At 38.4% G+C, this 18,894-nt stretch overlaps 1 protein-coding gene and 1 long non-coding RNA gene across 8 annotated transcripts in view; one reads left to right on the top strand and one right to left on the bottom strand.

Annotated features, from left to right (window-relative positions):
* Positions 1-18,894, bottom strand: part of HPSE2 (heparanase 2 (inactive)) — a gene marked incomplete at its 5' end in the record, with an annotated part of 626,538 nt that overhangs the window by 69,820 nt on the left and 537,824 nt on the right. The window lies entirely within an intron of this gene.
* On the top strand, positions 536-13,327 carry LOC309643068. Its single transcript, XR_014253531.1, has 2 exons — positions 536-4,528; positions 4,851-13,327. It is a non-coding gene; the product is annotated as an uncharacterized lncRNA (long non-coding RNA).

The raw sequence follows: 18,894 nt of genomic DNA, 5'->3' as shown, positions 1-18,894 counted from the left end.
CTCAAAGTTAGGAGAGAGAAATGGGCTAGACATGTGCATTTATGAATGAGCAATGAATGGATGATAATTGGAGCTACGTGAGTGGATGAGCTTACATAGGGTATGTGTAGAATAAGAAAAGAAGTAAGAGAAGGAAAGAACCCTAAAGAATATTGATGTTTATAGGATGAATAGAGGAAGAAGAGCTTGCAAAGGGAAATGAAATATTGCCAGAGAGGTAGGCAAGAAGCTAGGAAAGAATGGTGTCTCAAAGTGAAGCATCTACCATCAGCCTTCTCCTCCATGGGGCTTTCATCATCTTCCTGTGGGTCCTGACAGTCATGAAGTTTCCTGAAACTTGGTTTGCCTAATATTACTAGTAGATTTGGGAATGTATTTATTCCAATTTTACGTTTGCTTCTTGGGGCAGCTGGGAGCGAACAAGGCAGACTGTTTATTCTCTAGGTCTCTGTAATGTCCCCCAGTATATCTCATTAAGAAGGCCCAGGTTCTGAACCTTGGCTGTAAACTAGAATCATCTGGGGAGTTTAAAAAAATGCTGATAAATGGGTCTTACTCGTTGCTCCCTGATTTAATTGGTCTAGAATGTTGCCTAGGAATCGGAATTTTTAAAAATTCCCCAGGTGATCCTAAATGTGTAGCCAAGACTGAGAACAATTGACCTTAATTAAGATGGTTTCTGATCTTGCATCAGTGTTTCCCAATAAAGGACATGCATTAATCTCTAGAGAACTGCTTGGTTTAGCTTAATGGAAGAAGTGAAAAGTTTGGGCAGGCTTTTCAGGAATGCAAGTGAAGGGAGTGAGCATACCCATTTCTGGGGATAGCGAAGACATTGGTGGGACCACAGCAGATGGTTTCTTATGAAATGCCAAGTATTTTGACATATCTTGTCTAAATTGTCCATTGTTGGGAAGCGACATAGAGTGGCTCTCTAGTAGCAGCACCAAACAGAGAACTAGAATATTGCTCTCTAGAATTACTCACTCATTACATAGGGAAAGCAATAAGTGATTGCTTAATATTAGGCTCAGGAAATTGATGGCCCTCTCTTGTCCAACCCTTTTATCAACAAATCAACTCCACAATATTTAACAGTCTGCTAAGTGCACGGCATGGTGCTTACCCATCCTTAAAAGGCATGTTAAGAAAGATATGTGATCCTACTTTTAACATTTTACTCATATTTTTAGAAGAGTGTAGGTGGCATTCTACTTCAGCAGCGTTTCCACCTCCCTTTTTCTTGTCACCACTCTCTTTCTTTCTTTGATCCCGGCTCTGTCTGTTCCATACCTCCCTTCTTTACTCTTTCCCTCCACTTCCTTCTCTTTTCTTCTCTGTCTCCCACACATCTGCTTCTTTCAGTTTCTTGGCACTTTGCCCTAAGCTCTTTGCCTCTTCTCTCTCTTTTAACCTCCATATTCATTCCTGGTTTTACCCACTGTTAAGCACATATTTTTTAGCTCTGCCTTCCACAATTCTCCCTGGACCCTTGAAGTCTCACTACATCTTTAAGAGGAGGCTTTATGGCAGCAAAGACCTTGAGTGGAGGAGTATGAAACCTGGATTTCATCCTCCACCCTGACAGTTGTATTAACTGGAATAAGCCACTTAAACACTGATAAGCCTCAGTTTCCTCATCTGTTCTTAACCCTGACTGCATAGGGTAGAATCATCTGGAAAGCTTTTTAACAAATTCCAATGTCAGTGTCACATTCCAGATCAGTGAAATCAAAATATGTGCTGATGAAACCATTGCCAGGTTCACTTTCCTCTGCCTAAAGAGTTATAAGGAGATTGCTCTCAGAACCTCCAAAATTCCGTCCCATCTTTTTTTGCCTATATCAGTTCTGGCTCTGCTTTGGAGAAGCTTTCCAATTTCATAGTTCCAAGGTTCTAGGTTTTCAAGGCTGAGTGAGAAAAAATGGGGATGAGCAAATAGCACTAAGGATGCAATTAAAAAGGAGTCTGAAAGGATCAGCTGGAAGGCACATTTAATTTAACCACATCAGTAATGACTTGTATGAAGCAAATGTCACACAGTAAAGGAGCATAGAAAAGAAGTAAGATATGCGCATGGAAAACTTCAATGAGAAGGTAAAGCACTAATCTAAGTGCCAATCAGAAATGTTAACATGAATAAAAAGTTTAAAATGTTGAAAAAAAATCAAGAATTTCAATTTTATAGAACTACTGATACAGAGACACTAGAAGAACGGTTAGGGATCGTCTAATTCAACAGATTTCAAAGGATGGTCTGCAAACCCCAAGGGATCCAAGACCCTTTCATGGGGTCTGTGAAGTCAAAACTATTTCTGCAATACTAAGACATTACTTGCCTCATTCACTATGTTGCATTTGGATTGATGGTGGAAAAGCAACAGAGGGTAGAACTACTAGAGCCTTGGCACAAATCAAGGCAGTGCCACCAAACTGTACTAGCAGTCGTATTCTTCACCACCACACACTCGCAGTGAACAACAATAACAACAAAATCAGTTTCACTTAAGGATGTTCTTGAAGAAGCAGTAAAAAAAATTTATTAATTCTTGACCCTTAAATGCATGTCTTTTTAAAATATCCCATATGACGAAATAAGTACGCATAAAGTACTTCTACTGTGTACCAAAGCACAAGGAGAAGAGCTCAAGGAGAAGAGTTAATGTGATTGACTCCTAGCTAAACTAACTGCTTTTTTCATGGAACATAATTTTTGCTTGAATGAATGATTAAGAGACAAACTATGATTATTCAGACTTGGGTATTTTAACAGACATTTTCTCCAAAATGAATGAAGTTGAGTCTGTCACTTCAAGGAAAATGACTGACAGCCCTTGTTGCCAAAAATAAAAATCTGAGCTTTCAAGTGAAAATCAGAATTGTAGAAAAGTTCAATCTATCTCTGTGAGTGTGACAACTTCCCACTAATTAAAGAGTTTCCTGATGAGATTGGTAGAGATATCAACAAAGTGATTTTTGGATATTGTATAATTCAATAAAGAAATATTTGGACGATCCATATAGCTCAGTGAACCAATATTTTCCAAATGACCAATGAATGATGTTACAAAATCATGTATGAGTAAAAGATCCATTTGAATTACAAGACAGACTAATGGATTTTAATGCAACAGAGTATTAAAAAGTTCATTGGTGAGGTGTGGATTCCACATTGCAATTAACCTTTGAAAAATCACTGCTAATTGATATAGTATCAAACAGGAATATCTGAATTACTTGAAAAGCCTATTAAATAACCCTCCCTTTTCCAACTACATGTCTGTGTAAGTACAGATTTTCTTCATATGGTTCAACCAAAACAACATATGGCAAAAAAACTGGATGCAGAAGCAGATGAAAATTCAGCTATCTTCTCTTAAACCAGACAGGAAGAGATAGGCAAAAATGTAAAACAACGCCACTCCTCTCATTAATTACTTTTTTGTTTTGGAAAATAGAGCTATTTTTCATAAGATGTGTTATTTATATTAACATATAATGGAATTTATTATTATTATTTTTAAAATTTATATATTTTTATTTATTTATTTTTGGCTGTGTTGGGTCTTCGTTGCTGCACGCGGGCTTTCTCTAGTTGCAGCGAGCGGGGGCTACTCTTCATTGCGGTGCACAAGCTTCTCATCGCCGTGGCTCCTCTTGTTGCGGAGCACGGGCTGTATGTACACGGGCTTCAGTAGTTGTGGCACGCGGGCTCAGTAGTTGTGGCTTGCGGGCTCTAGAGCGCAGGCTCAGTAATTGTTGCTCACGGGCTTAGCTGCTCCATGGCATGTCGGATCTTCCTGGACTAGGGCTCGAACCCGTGTCCCCTGCATTGGCAGGTGGATTCTTAACCACTGCGCCACCAGGGAAGCCATATTATTATCTTTGAATGAATTAATACATAAATACTTAAATTTTTTTCTCATTTTTAATTTCTGCAAGGTAAATATTGATAGATTTAACCCACATATCTTTAGGTTCTTCAATTATTTTTAAGAGTGTACAGGGAACCCGAGATCAAAAAGGTTGACACCTGTTGTCTAATACGACAAGCTACTGGAGGACAGGAAATATATCTGTTTAACTTCATGCATCACACTCAGCCTTATGGGCCTAGTACAGCATTATGTATGAGCTTTATGATAGAGTGGGAAAAAAAACAACACTGATAAACCAATCAGGCAACTCATTGGTTCTTTAATTCAATGAAATGTTTACTGTTCTAAGTACTAGGAATGTAGTAGTGAAGAAAACAGATGAAAATCCCTTTTCTGTGGAGCTTTCCTTCTGGGGGTTTGGGTTTTAGTCCTAATCCTGTCCCTAACTCATTGCATAACTTGGGTAAATAACTGGATCTTCCTAGGGCTTAGTTTTCCCATGCATGAAATAAAGAATTTGGAGAGAGTGATATCTAAGGGCCCCCTGAATTCTATGATTCTATAATTTTGACTGGGCTTTTCAAGGTGACCCTACTGATTTACCTGGAATGTTGCCCTTCTTATCACCTAGCTAACCCCTCATCCACTAGGTTTCTTTTTTTTTTTTTTTTTTTAATTATTTATTTATTTATTTATTTAATTTCTGGCTGTGTTGGGTCTTTGTTTCTGTGCGGGGGCTTCCTCTAGTTGCGGCAAGCGGGGGCCACTCTTCATTGTGGTGCGCGGGCCCCTCACCGTCGCGGCCTCTCTTGTTACGGAGCACAGGCTCCAGACGCGCAGGCTCAGCAGCTGTGGCCCACGGGCCCAGTTGCTCCGCGGCACGTGGGATCCTCCCAGACCAGGGCTCGAACCCGTGTCCCCTGCATTGGCAGGCGGATTCCCAACCACTGCGCCACCAGGGAAGCCCACTAGGTTTCTTTTTAAATGCCACTTCTTCAAATGGATTTCCCCTGACCCTCAGGTTGGCATCCCTTATAATAACTAGCTGTACTCTCCCCTTTTAGGACACTTATCAGACTGTAATTTCTTGTTCAATATCTGTCATACCTACTGGACTGTTAGCTCCCTGAAGGCAGGAACTGTGTCTGCCTCTTCACCAAATGCATGGAACAGAGCAGGTGTCCAAAAGATATTCGCAGAGATGCCACTCTGTAAAATTTTACCTTTCTCACTAGCACTTTCTAACCATCTTACTTACTTTCTTTAGAAATCATGTTACATGCTATATATCTTACTTAGTTATCATGTTTATTATATACAGTGGGAGGGGGCTATAAAAATTCCATGAGGGCTAGAATAGTCCCTTTTGTTCCCTGTGTATCTCCAGTAGCTAAAAGAGTACATGGAAATATAGAAAGAAGTTAATAATTTTTTGTTGAATAAATGAATAAATTTTTTGCTTGAATAGGCCATCAATGGTAGAGCACATAATTGAACCATTTTTTAAGCAGTGGGTTGGATTTGGATTTATTCATACATATGTTTTCCCCTAGTTTCTCTTCTGCCTAAAAATATACATTTGTGTGAATTTTGAACAAGGTCATGAGCAAGGGCTGTGAGCTGTAAATGGTGCGATATAAACTGGCCCATGTGGTAAAGGGCTTGTGACCTTGACCATCACTGGACCATGATGAAGACGGAGTGGGCCAAATGCAATTATGGTTGGCTTGACCATTCTCTAAAACCATTTACAAGTGTGCCTTAAACACATTTTTGAGGAAATCAAGAGCATATGAAGAAAGCAAAAGAATCTTTTTAGACTACATGAATAGAGAACAGAGTCCAAAGGATCTTGGAGCAATAAAACAATGATATAAAACATAAATTCCTTCAAAAGCACATAAATAACTTAAATAGATAATGTTTTCTCTCTGAAAATATAGTTTGCAAGATGGAGCAAAAGTTAAACGGCAAGAAAATTAAGTAAACAAATGCAACTAAAGCATAGCTCATTAAGACTTATAATCCAGTTAGGAAACAGCAAGTTTGAAATGCACAGCCATTTCAAACACATCCACCATGATATAATTGGATTCTAGATGTAAAAAGGAAATATCAGGATAATTAAATTTAAGGTTGTATAGACTTAAGGACTGTAACATAAACTGAATCAAATTATAAAGGAGAAGCAAGAACAATGTGAAGAAGAGGAATAGCTACTCTTTTAGAAATAATCCTTATTTAGTATCAGATGACTACTTAGAGAATTTTTTATTAATTCCCTTCATATACTTTAAAAAAGTGTTTCAATGTAATAATTTAGTGTGGTATAAATGTTTAGAGTCATTACAGTTGGAAAATAGTTTTCTACTTTTCATAATTTAAAAGGCTTTAACATTAGAATATCCTTATACTGCTACAGCAGGGTTTAATTGCTAAAATTTAGTTTTTCGAAGTTGAACTTTACTCCCCTGAAATATGCTGCATGTGTCAAATTCTGAACCATACAGAAGCATTATATTTACTGAAACATTGCAACTGTCTCTGCAGATTACTTAAATAATAACTAAAGTGAGGATATTGAAACTGACATGTCCATGTCCAAGAATTCATTTAAGTTCAGAACTATTTGAACCAGACATAATTTCCAAGAAGTAGGGCAAGAGGTCTTTCTCCCCTACAGTAATTCAATTTAAAGACTTATTATGCACTTATGAGAATCTAGGCACTGGAAATACAGATATGGACAACACATAGTCCCTGCCTTCCAAAGCTGATGGTCTCATAGGGGGACACAAAATTCCCACAAAAAAGTATAATGTAATGAAAGTTATACATTCTATAAGACAAAGCATTAATGCCACAGAGAAGAAAGATATATTACTCACATCTAATAGCTCTTATAAAACTTTTGCCATTATCTTGATTCTCTGACTTAGTGAACAGTGTCAACAAAAAATATATTGTTGACAATGGGTGGACAAATCCCTTTCCCCTCTATCTTCCTGTAGAAATTCAGAGATTCAGAGATGGATACTTACTATTTTTAACCTTCAGTTAAGGGGGTCCAAGAGCTCCTTTGCACACTGATATGGGCCTACCACTGTCGGAATCCTGTTTAGCACACTGAGAAGCTAAGACATTAGGCCCATTCCCCCACCCTTAATTCTACGATCAAGTACTTTAGCATCTGGATACATCTTGGAAGGGTCAAGAAAAATAAACACATTAATTGTCCTGTGATAATCACTTCTCTCACTATGGCAGGTAAGAAGGATATGAATCTTGTTATTCGTCTCTTGATAGCTCTCTGTTGAATTCCTTACAGTAGATTCCCAAGTTATCTCTGTTCCCACAGAGGCCCCCAACCTTACCTTCTTTCGCCCAACTGCAGCAGATGGCCTCAAGTTCTATTTTACTACATAGTTTTAGGCCATCTGACACAAGTATCCTAAACTTCCATTCTAGCAACCTCAAAATCTTTATTATCTTACAGTGTGCTGGTTTAGGCTGGAGATTCTGGAATCAAGTTACTTGGAATTAAATCTTGCATATACCACTTACGGGCTTTGAGACCTCAGAAAAGTTGTTTAAAACTCTAAGCCTCAAATTTTTCATTTGTAAAATGAGGAAAATAATAGTGCTTACCTCACAGAATTTTAGATAAGATTAAACACTTATAAACTTCTTAGAATAATTCTTGATACTTAGCTAAAGTTCAAAATAATAATACTGTTATTATTATTACTCCTCCATTGCAGAGAATGAAGTGTCCTCCTTGTTAAGGATCTCCCTTTCCTCTGGCTTCCTTCAGAATTCAACTCCTCTAATTATGTGCATCTTATATCTTGACTTATTTCCATTAAGTCAATTCCCCCACTACATCAAAATTTCATTTTAAAAACATGTTTCCTCACTCCTGCTATAGGACTGTGACTCTTCCTCACAGCATGGACAAACTTCTTGAAAAAATGTCTGCAACTCCTGCTTCCTTTTAAAATCACCTACCCACTAGTTTCCATCTAATCCATCTGAAGCCAGGGCTCTTTCTCATCACCAGTGAGATTCTCATTACCTAATGTGAGGGTTTCACTTAGTCATTCTTCTCCACCTCTGCATTTAACACCGTCAATTTAACATTGACCAACAACCTCCTCCTTCTTGAAACTCTCTTCTTTGCCTTCTGAGACTTTCTACGGTTTCAGTACTCTTCCTACCTCAGAATGAGCCTTCTCTTCTATCTCTCTTAGATGTGGAGTTTTCTCAAGTTGTCCTTAGCTTGTTTCTGCCAGCAATATCATCTACTCCCACACTCCCAAATCAATACCCCTGGCCCAATATCTGCCAAAATCTACACACTAGTGTTTCCAACTGAGTAGAGGATATTTGCACCTGCATTTCTTGTAGCACTTAAGAACTCAACTTGTCCAGTTTAAATATTTTCCTTCCAAGGGAAATTTTCTTATTTGACCTCCTTATCCCTGTTGATAATTGTTATGAACTGAATGTTTATGTCCCCCTCAGATTAATATGTTGAAGCCCTAAGCCCCCAACGTGATGGTATTTGGAGATGGGGCCATTGGGAGGTAATTAGATTTAGATGAAAGTCATGAGAGTGGGGCCCCATGATGGGATTAGTGTCCTTAAAAGAAGAGGAAGAGAGACCAGAGCTCCTTCTCTCTCCACCAATGTGAGGACACAGTGAGAGGGCAGCCGTCTACAAGCCAAGAAGAGGGCTCTCGCCAGGAACTGGTTCTGCTGGCATCTTGATGTTGGACTTCTCAGGCTCCGGAACTGTGAGAAACAAATTTCTGTTGTTTAAGCCACCTAGTCTGTGGCATTTTGTTATAGCAGCCTGAACTATGACAGTGATTTTTCCTGTTATCCCCTTTTAAAACCTTCCTTCTCTCTCAGCTTCCATCCTCACTCAGCTGACAAGTATTGTAGATTTAAATTCTATGGATTTGCAATGTCTCTCATGTCCATTTTTTCTATTTCTGCCACTTACTAGCTGTATGACTTTGGGCAAGTTACTTAACTTCTATAATGGGGATAATAATAATAATTCTTATTCATAGAGTTTTTATGACACAGTATAAATGTGAATGCTGCTTGGCACATGATAGGTACTACTACATGAGTGTTAAATAAATGAATGAAATAAAGTTGGATATAAGGATCTGCATTTAAGGGGAGAAATTCTGGCAGAAGATGAATATTTGTGAGTTATGATCCTATAGGGAGTGATTGAAGTCATGTGAATGATCAAAGAAAGTATGTAATATAAAAAAAACAGAAGAACCCCTGCTTGGTGGGCTTTTTCTCTTATTTCAACCTGTCAGAATTCTTCAATGACCACATTTCATCAATTCTAAAGTGATTTAACATCTCCTGAAAAGGAATGCCTCTTAAAATCAATGACATGTCGTAATTTAATTAATTTAATTATCAGAATTCTTTTTTTCTTAGTGGGGCATAAAATAGTGGTGTGTCTCTCAATTGACAGCATCCAGATTTTATGAGATATAAGGAGTATGATCTCTCTTCTTTGAACCTTCAAGACATACTAGATGAGCTTCCCCTATAACATTTATTTTAGTTTTCCTATATTAGAGATGTCTGTTGACTACTAGACTGTGAGGTCCCCAAGGATGAAGAAAACCCTGATTCTCCTTTTAGTTTCTCTAAGGACACACTAAACGGTTCTGCCTGCAGGACAACAATAAAAATACTTGAATTAAACTGGATTACAAAGCAGGATATCAATATTTTTAGAATTTCTGATATTTTGCAATTAGCCTCATCACTGTTCCCATCCCTTAATTTGACATGCATAAACGCACTTATTTGCAGATTACTAACATTGCACCTGATTCAAAGCATCTGTCACATGAATTCCACAGGTAGCTGATTATATGAACTATTTCAAGAAAACATATTCTTGTCATTCCTAGGAATTTAAAAGATAGGACCAGAAATCTTACCACAAAGTTATATTGAGAACAGAGTACAATGTTCACACAGATATTAATGATTAATTATGTAATTGTAGTAGATGCTTATTCTTTCTGAGTGATCTCAATTTGCATTGTCTGTTCTTTCTGTTAATGAAGCTTTATTCCTTTCCTTTTTGAAATGTGGGACTTTGGATGGCCCTTACCTGTGTGTTCAGTCTCCCAGGATCCCCAGGGGTCAATTACATGCTCAGACATGCATCCTTAAGTGAAGTAAAGGGCTCACCTCTCCCCCAAACCTACCCGTTGCACAGAGCAAACTTCAAGCTTTGGCAATGGCTGGGTAAATTCTCTTGGTCTGTTCCAGCTGATCTTTCTACCAGCCTTCTCTCTACCACTCCTAGCCCTGCCATCCCATTGCTCAAGCCTTGATTTCACCTCTTACCTTCTGGATCCTCAGACAGCATGAAGTCATTAGCCTTCCTTCTTTCCCAAGGCCTTAGGTTGCTGAAGCCTCTCTAGCGTCACAACAGAAAGGAGGAACTTACTTGTCCTCACAATGATTGCTATTTTGTTTCTCTCTGTGGCTCTTCCTGTGCTAGTTGAGGAGTTGCTTTTCAGTCCCACTGAAACTCCTTTCGTCCAGGTGGACAGCCAACTATGTGTCTGTCTAGTCGGTCCTCTAGCCCCTGTTTCTTTTTATAGTACAATTGGGCATCATGACTTTGTTCATTAGTGCTCCGTCCTCCTCAGAACTCACCAAAGATTCAGGTACTTCCGGTACTCTTAGTGTTAAGCAAATGGGGATATAGGCATGTAATGGTCACTATGAGAATATGTGACTCCTCAGTCCCATTTACCTTGTCTCATCATCTACAGAGTAGAATTCAAATTTCTTGGCACTGCAACCAATGCCCACCAAGACTCAGACTCATCCTGTCCTTCAAGTCTTACCTCTCAGAACGTCCTACACACTGACTCCTCTACATAGGCCTCCCAAACTCACCATGTACTCAGGCATCTTGCAGACATTGTTCCTGCTCTTTACTTAAGCCTGGGATTTTCTTACTTCCTTCTTTTTTTTTTCTCCAATTCTTTTCTTGTTGCGGTAACATACATAGAACATAAAATTAACTATCTTAACCGTTTTCAAATGTATAATTCTGTGGTACTATGTACATTCAAATTGTGCAATCATCACCACCATCCATCTGTAGAACACTTTGTATTCTGTAAAATGGAAATGTTATACACATTAAACAATAACTCCCCATTTGCCTCTTCCCCCAGACCCTGGCAACCACCATCTACTTTCTGTCTCTATGATTTTGACTTCTCAAAGTACTTCCTCATATGAGTGGATTCATACAATATTTGTCCTTTCGTGACTGGCTTATTTCACTTAGCATAATGTCCTCAACATCCATGTTGTAGCATGTGTCAGAATTTCCTTCCTTTTAAAGGCTGAATAATAGTCCATAGTATGCATGTACCACATTTTGTTTATCCACTCATTTGTCAATGCACATTTGGGTCACCTCCACATTTTAGCTATTGTGAATAATGCTGCTATGAACATGGACGGATGTACAAACATCTATTTGAGATCCTCTCCCTCCTTTTTGCCCATTGAAATCCATTCATCAGGCCAAGCCTAACTTAAGTAGCACCTACTTCATGAAGTCTCTCAGTTTCCACCTGGAAGTAACTGCCTCTTCCTCTGTTCTTCTACAACTCTTTTCTTGTATTGCTGTATCTACACTTATTCTATTGTATCTTGAATAATTATTTTTACTTAACCATCTAATTCCCCATAAAATTACATTCTTTGTGGTCAGGAACCCCATCTTCCTATCTCAGTATTTCTTATATTACTCCCCACAATGCTTTGTAATGTTTATTCAATCAATGACTACATAAAGACAGAGAGTTTGTTTATAGTTAAACAAGTATCATAAGGGTAAATAGTAGGCAGAAGGGTAAGTTGAATACCTAGCAACTCTTCCAATTTTGAATTATCTTAAATTAACTAGGAAATCTTGTCAGTTGCAAAAGAAGGCACACTGGTCTGGGAATTAAGAAACTTGAGTGTTTGTCTTGGTTCTGCCTTGTCTCTTCTCTGGCTTAGTTTCCTCACAGTTGAGATGAGGGGGTTGCTCTAGCTCAGTATTTCCCAGACCATCTTGATTTTTGCAATATCTGCACAATACCTGTGCTTTATTTGTTTATTAGTTATCCTTAAATCAACCCAGGCCTAACATTACTACCAACTTTAGCCTTATCCTAAATAAGGATATCTGTGAAATTGTGGTTTCATTGTATTAGCTATACTTTGTTTCTAACACAAATTAAAATAAATAAAACTATAAAAATAAAAAAAACTGTGTACCATTAAAATAACTTCTTATGCCAGTAGTGGCACATGGACCACGCTTTACAAGGTATTGGCCTAAACTCTCCCTGAGGTCCCTCCCAGCTCTGTCTTCTCTGGGGACGTCATGCCCCTCTTGAGCCATTTAGCAAAATGCATTAAATGACTCTTTAGGAAGGATGCAGCATTAGCCCCAGGGAATGGAATGTAACTTAATAAGACTTCCAGCACCTCTAATGCCTGGGATTCCACCCTTTATGTCTCCCCTCTGAGCGATGCTGTTTGCACGTTGTACCTTTTCTGCAGCTTCCCCTTTCCTGCAGGGCCTTGTCTGTGTTTGCCTGCCCAGATCTCTCCTCCGAGGGCTGTTTATGTTTGCACACCCGGCTTGTCCTGTGGACTTGTCTAACTAAACTCCCCTTTGAGGGCTGTATATTTTGGCACAGTCTAGCTCTCTAAGGGATTCTTTTGTCCATTAACACCTCTTGTCTTGCAGTTATACCAGTCTTTGCTGCTCTAGCCTCAGGCAAATAAGTCCTTATTATTCTGTTCTTAACGATTCTTCTGTGCATTTCCATTTATTTTCTATACTTTCTACAATGAGCTTCTATAAAGTTTATAATAAAAAACTATAAATTTTAGTTTTTAAAAATGTGAAGAGGGAAAAGTGAAGGGGACATCTGGTTGTAGATGATGTAATAAAGGCATTTTAACTTCATTACCCTCCTTCAAAAACCACCAACAAAAACAGAGTGAAAAGCAGCATTAAGAAAAAGGCCCGGGCTTCCCTGGTGGCGCAGTGGTTGAGAATCTGCCTGCCAATGCAGGGGACACGGGTTCGAGACCTGGTCTGGGAAGATCCCACATGCCACGGAGCAACCAGGCCCGTGAGCCACAGCTGCTGAGCCTGCGCATCTGGAGCCTGTGCTCCGCAACAAGAGAGGCCGTGACAGTGAGAGGCCCGCGCACCGCGATGAAGAGTGGCCCCCGCTTGCCACAACTAGAGAAAGCCCTCGCACAGAAACAAAGACCCAACACAGCCAAAAATAAATAAATTTAAAAAAATAAATTAAAGTAACTTTCATCTTTAAACAAAAAAAAAAAAGAAAGAAAGAAAAAGGCCCATAATCAACGAAACAAGGAAACAACCACAGTAATTCATCATTAGTACCATACACCATAATTAGCATCCTTACAAACGTTAGGCTGGTTTGCTTGAGGTAGAATAAAGTCACAGTCTTGAAAGTACATTCTTGTGAGCACTAAGAAATCTAAGGGCACAGGTGGGCCACCAGAGAAGTGGAGACTGTTCCTACTAGGGACTTAGCTCCCTAACCAGAAAAGACTGAGTGAATAATAAACCATGCTGACTTCTCATTTTTATTGTTTACCACACGTGCTTCTAGCCAAAAGAGACTGGTGATGATAATGGGAAGGGTGAGTTTACCAGATATTAACAGAGTCTAGATCTAAAGGAATTTACTGTGAGCTACACTGACGCCTGGGATGCAGAGAACAGAGGAAGGAGCATACTTCCAGAGCAAAGGAACTATGAACTTGGCAGAAGGAGGTATGAACAACGAATCCCAATAGGAATGGTAGATCACTCCCATAAACATACTTCTTCAGGAGAGAGATGGCCCCAATCAAAGATGAGTAATAATCAGAATAGGAGAAATAAAACTGTCATTATTTGCTGATAATATTATCGTGTATGTAGAAAATCCAAAAGAATCTACAAACTATTAGAATTAAGTGTATTTAGCAAGATCACTAGATATAAGGTCAACATACAAAAATCAATTTGATTGCTATATACTAGCAACAACTACATAGAAAAAACTTTATAAAAGATATAACTTAAACAAATATCAAATATCTAGGAATATATCTAATGAAATATTAGGCCTCTACTCTGAAAACTGAAATTATTGAGAGGAACTAAGAAATCTAAATAAATGAAGAGATAGACCATAGTAATGGAATGCAAGACACACCATTGAAAAAGATGTTAATTCTCCCTAAATTAAACTACAGATATAATTCAACTTCTATCAAAACTTCAGCAGGTATAACTGAATCACTTTGCTGAGCACCTGAAACTAACACAACATTGTTAATCAACTATGGTCCAATATAAAATAAAAATTTTTTTAAATTATTTATTTTATTAAATTTCAACCCTTGCATAGATGTTATTTTAAAAAAACCAAAAACCAAAAAAACAAAAAAAATCTTCAGGAGGTTCTTTTTGCAGAAATTCACAACCTGGCTTTAAAATTCACATGAAAAAGACCAAATGCAAGGGGCCAAAAATATCTAAAGTAACCTTGAAGAAGAAAAACAAACCTGGAAGAGACTTACACCATTAGATATGAAGGCTTATTACAAAGCTATAGTAATTAAGACACTGAGGTTTTGGTGCAAGAATAGACAAAGTAACAAATGAAATGTAATACAGAATCCAGAAACAGACCCTCATATATATGATAACCTGATTTATGACAAAGGCAACATTGTGGAGCATTGGGAAAAGGATGATCTTTCTTAGTAAATGGTGTTGAGACAATTGGATATCCATCTGGAAAAATATTTACTGACCCTACCGTATATCATACAATAAAACAATTCCAGATGGATTGCAGAGTCAAATATGAAAGGTAAAACAATAAAACTTTTAGAGGAAACATAGGATAACATCTTTGTGACAGTGAAGTCTGCAAATATTTCTTAAACGAGACACAAACAATTCTGAACATAAAGAGAAAATTGATAAATTGGATGATGTTAAAGTTAAGAACTTGTGTTTATCAAAAGACACTCAGGAGTGAAAAGGCAGGTGACTGAGTGGGAGAAGATACTCCGAGTACATTTGTCTCTCAAAGGATTCACATCCAGAATATAGAAAGAAAAGGATAGATAACTCAATAGAAAAATGAGAAAATAACTTGAACAGTCACCTCATAAAACAGGCTATCTAAATGGCCAGTGAACATAGGAAAAGGTTTTCAACTTCAATATTCATCAGGGTGATATAAATAAAAACCACAATGCAATACCACTACACATGCATGAGAATGGTTAAAATGAAAAAAAAATCACGGTTGACAAGGTTGTGGAGAAACTGGAACTTTCATACATTGCTGGTGAGAATGTAAATCTATACAAACACTCTGGAAGTATCTACTAAAGCTGAATATATATCTATTTTATGACCGTTATACTTCATTCCTAGGTATATACTCTGTAGAAATGTGCACATATGTTTACCAAAAGACATCTACTAGATGTTCCTAGTAGCATTGTGTGTAGTAGTTAAAACACTGAAACTAAATGTCCTTCAGCAGTAGAACAGACGTATAAGTTGTGGCACACTCACACGGTGGGATATTATACAGCTGAGAATGAGCAATCTACAACTACACCCTCAAGCATAATGTTGAATGAAAGACCTAGCCACACAAAAAATGAACTACTACATGATTCCATTTATATAGCATATAAAACTGGCAAAATTATTCTGTGATATTGGAAGTCAAGAGACAGTAAGGACTGGAAGGGAGCATCTGAGGCATGTTTCTGATAATATTCTGATACTTGATCAGGGTACTGGTTACATGGATGTGTTTGGTTTGTGAAAATTCACTTAGGATATGTGTACATTTCTGTATCTACATATATATATATATATATATATATATATATATATATATATATATGTATATGTATATTATGTTCCAGTAAAAAGTTTTAAGAACTCTAATTAGTTTCTAATATTTCACAAACGGGAGATTTTACCAAAAATACATATTTCTGGCTTCTCTTGAAAATGTTTCAAGATCTATCCATGGTGGCTCACCTGCAAGAACCCACTGTGGCTGAGCAGAGGCTGTGCCCATCACAGAAGGTTCGCATTGCTCCCCACTCGCCTCACTCACCCATGCTCCCTGTCCAGCCTCTGTAGGCATCTGAGTTTATCCCTGAGATTAAAAGCCATTCTGTCAGTTGGTTCTTTAGCTCAAGTCTGAGTCCTAGGATAGAGCTCCCTCTTTGCCCTGAATACTCCCTTCTCCTCTGCCCACTTGTGCTCTCCACCGCCAATCTCCACTCCCAGCTGACTATACCTTAGCATATCTCTTATCATCTCACCTGAAGCCTCCTCTCCTGGCCTGCACTGGCACTTATCTGATTATGTCCAGCTTCCTATCCCCCAACTCCCTTCTTGCTCCCCTTATCCACATCTCTATTTCATTGTCATCCACCCACTGATTCAACAAACATTTATTGAATACCTATTACATGCCAGACCCTATATCAGGGACAGGTGAATTAAGAGACAGTCTTTGCCCCTGATAGGCCTACCCTCTGATGAGAAATAAAGACAACCTGTTAGTGTCATTACACAGGAAAAGCATTATATGTATCCTGGAAAGTTTGAGATTAATTCTGTCTGGGAAGGAGGGTGTGGAGATTTTGGAGAGTGCTTGTGGAAAAGATAGTTTGTGAGCTGAGCTTTGAAGAACTGGCGGTTATTTGGCTACACAGAGACTAAAGGAGATAATTCCAGACAAAGGCTAGATTCTGGTTTTATTTGGGAGAGAGTAAGTACCCTAGAGGTACTGAAGGGGAGCAATGGGAAGTAAGGTTGGAAAATAAAGCTGGGGTCAGACCTTGAAGGGTCATGGATGTCTCACTAAGGACTTCATTTTATAGGTAGTTCAGACTATTGAAAGGTTTTGAAAAATGGAATGCAGAGCTGGGGTTATAAAGAATCTGTTTCATCCATGCTCACTTCTCTCGTTTTCTCTAAATCCCTTGGCCACAGCTGTAGCTCTACCTATCATTACTCCCAATTGCATCCCTAAATCTCCTTGAAAGTCTCCTCCCCCAACCACCACAGCAGTCCTAGGTACTGGGAATGATGGTCACAACTTGCTTCTTTCTCCGTATTCCTTTGCTAGTGAGACTGCAGTCTCCTAAAGTATGAGGTCATGTGCTACCTTCTTCTCCCAGCCAGTTTTTATTGGGATAAAGAGCAGGCAGAGGAAGGGACGAAGCCACACAGGACTTGTCTCTGCCCTGAGATGCACCTCACAGGTGGTCCTGGGCCCTGCCCCTTTCTTTGGGGCCTCCTGATAAGCCCTGAGCAGCCTGAGACAAAAGCCTAGTCCTGTCCCCATGTAGGGTCCACCTTCCTCTTTGCCTCTCAGGCCTTTTCTTCTCTATTGAATGCATTTTCTTGGTCCACCTCAGGAGAACTTCACCTCCCTGAGAACACTCCAACTACAACTCCTTCACAACTGAACAGCCATTTACAGTATACTAAGCACCCGATCCCATTGGAGCCTCACAGACACCTTTCAAGAGAGCTTGGAAAGGCAGTGAGTAGATCTTTTAACTTCAAATCCACTGGTCTTTTCTTGTATATAATAGATACACACACAAAAAATTGTAATATGAACAAATTATTCAATGTATATTTCAATCTCTCTTGAGGATGAGTTTCGTATTTTTTATTCTATTTTTCTCTTTGTTATTTGATTTTATAAGAGGCTTGACATGGAACAACTAATTTTAAGATAATCTGTGCTCCAACTATCATATAAGTGGTTCTGGGGGTCCTGGCTTTTTAAAAAATTAAAAGGATACATGTGTTCCTCAAAAGTTTACACATAGAGTTACCATATGACCCAGCAATTCCACTCCTACGTATATGCCTAAGAGAAACATGAAAACATATGTGCACACAAAAAACTTGTACAAAAACATTCATAATGGACAAAAAACTGGACACAAACATTCATCAACTGTTGGGTGGATAAGTAAAATGTGATACACACATATAATGGAATATTATTTGGCAATAAAAAGAAAAAGTACAAATACATGTTACAAATTTATGAACCTTGAAAACACTATGCTAAGTGAAAGAAGCAATTAACAAAAGGCCATATATTGTATGATCAAATCTAAATGAAATGTCCATAATAGGTACTTGTCCATAATAGGTTCCTGAGTCAGAATCTTGCTTCTGCCTCTAACTTGCTATGAGGCCTGGGCAAACTCCTTAACCTCTCTAAGCCCTAACTTTCCTTAACTGTGAAATGTAAATGTGATACCTACTTTCCATGGATGTCATGAGGATTAAACGTCAGGAGGATTAAATACAATTTTTCTTCATTTATTCCTCAGCGAAGACCAGTCTGTTTCCCTCAGTACTATTGTCCCCACTTCATTTAAACGGAAGCGTTCTATCTGTCCGGGAAGTTTGCAGTACAGTGGTGAAGAGCATAGGCTCTGGATCCAAACTGCCTGGGACAAATTGTGACTCTGCCGTTAACTTGAGCAAGTTCCTTATCTCTCTGTGACTCAGTTTTCTTATCTGTAACTATGCTTAATAGTAGTACTAAATTCATGGGGTTTTTTGAGGATGAAATGTGTTAATATCTGTACACTACCTGGCATGTTGTTAATTATTACAATAGTCTTACCCAAGTAGTAGTCTGCATTCTTATTTCAAATGTTTAGTTGTCCAAGAATTTGTTAATTTCCAAACCTACAGTATCTCTTTTCCACAATCTGAGGCAGTGTCACTGGCTCTAAACTCATAATGGTTGCTCATTCACATCCACTAGCCCATAGCACAGAGAAATTTTTGTTTGGCAAATTGAGTAGTTAAGAATGTTGTTTA

Source organism: Balaenoptera physalus (assembly GCF_965194825.1).
Source record: "Balaenoptera physalus genome assembly, chromosome: 14".
Taxonomy (NCBI): Eukaryota; Metazoa; Chordata; class Mammalia; order Artiodactyla; family Balaenopteridae; genus Balaenoptera; species Balaenoptera physalus.
This window is presented reverse-complemented; position numbering and strand designations above follow the sequence as displayed.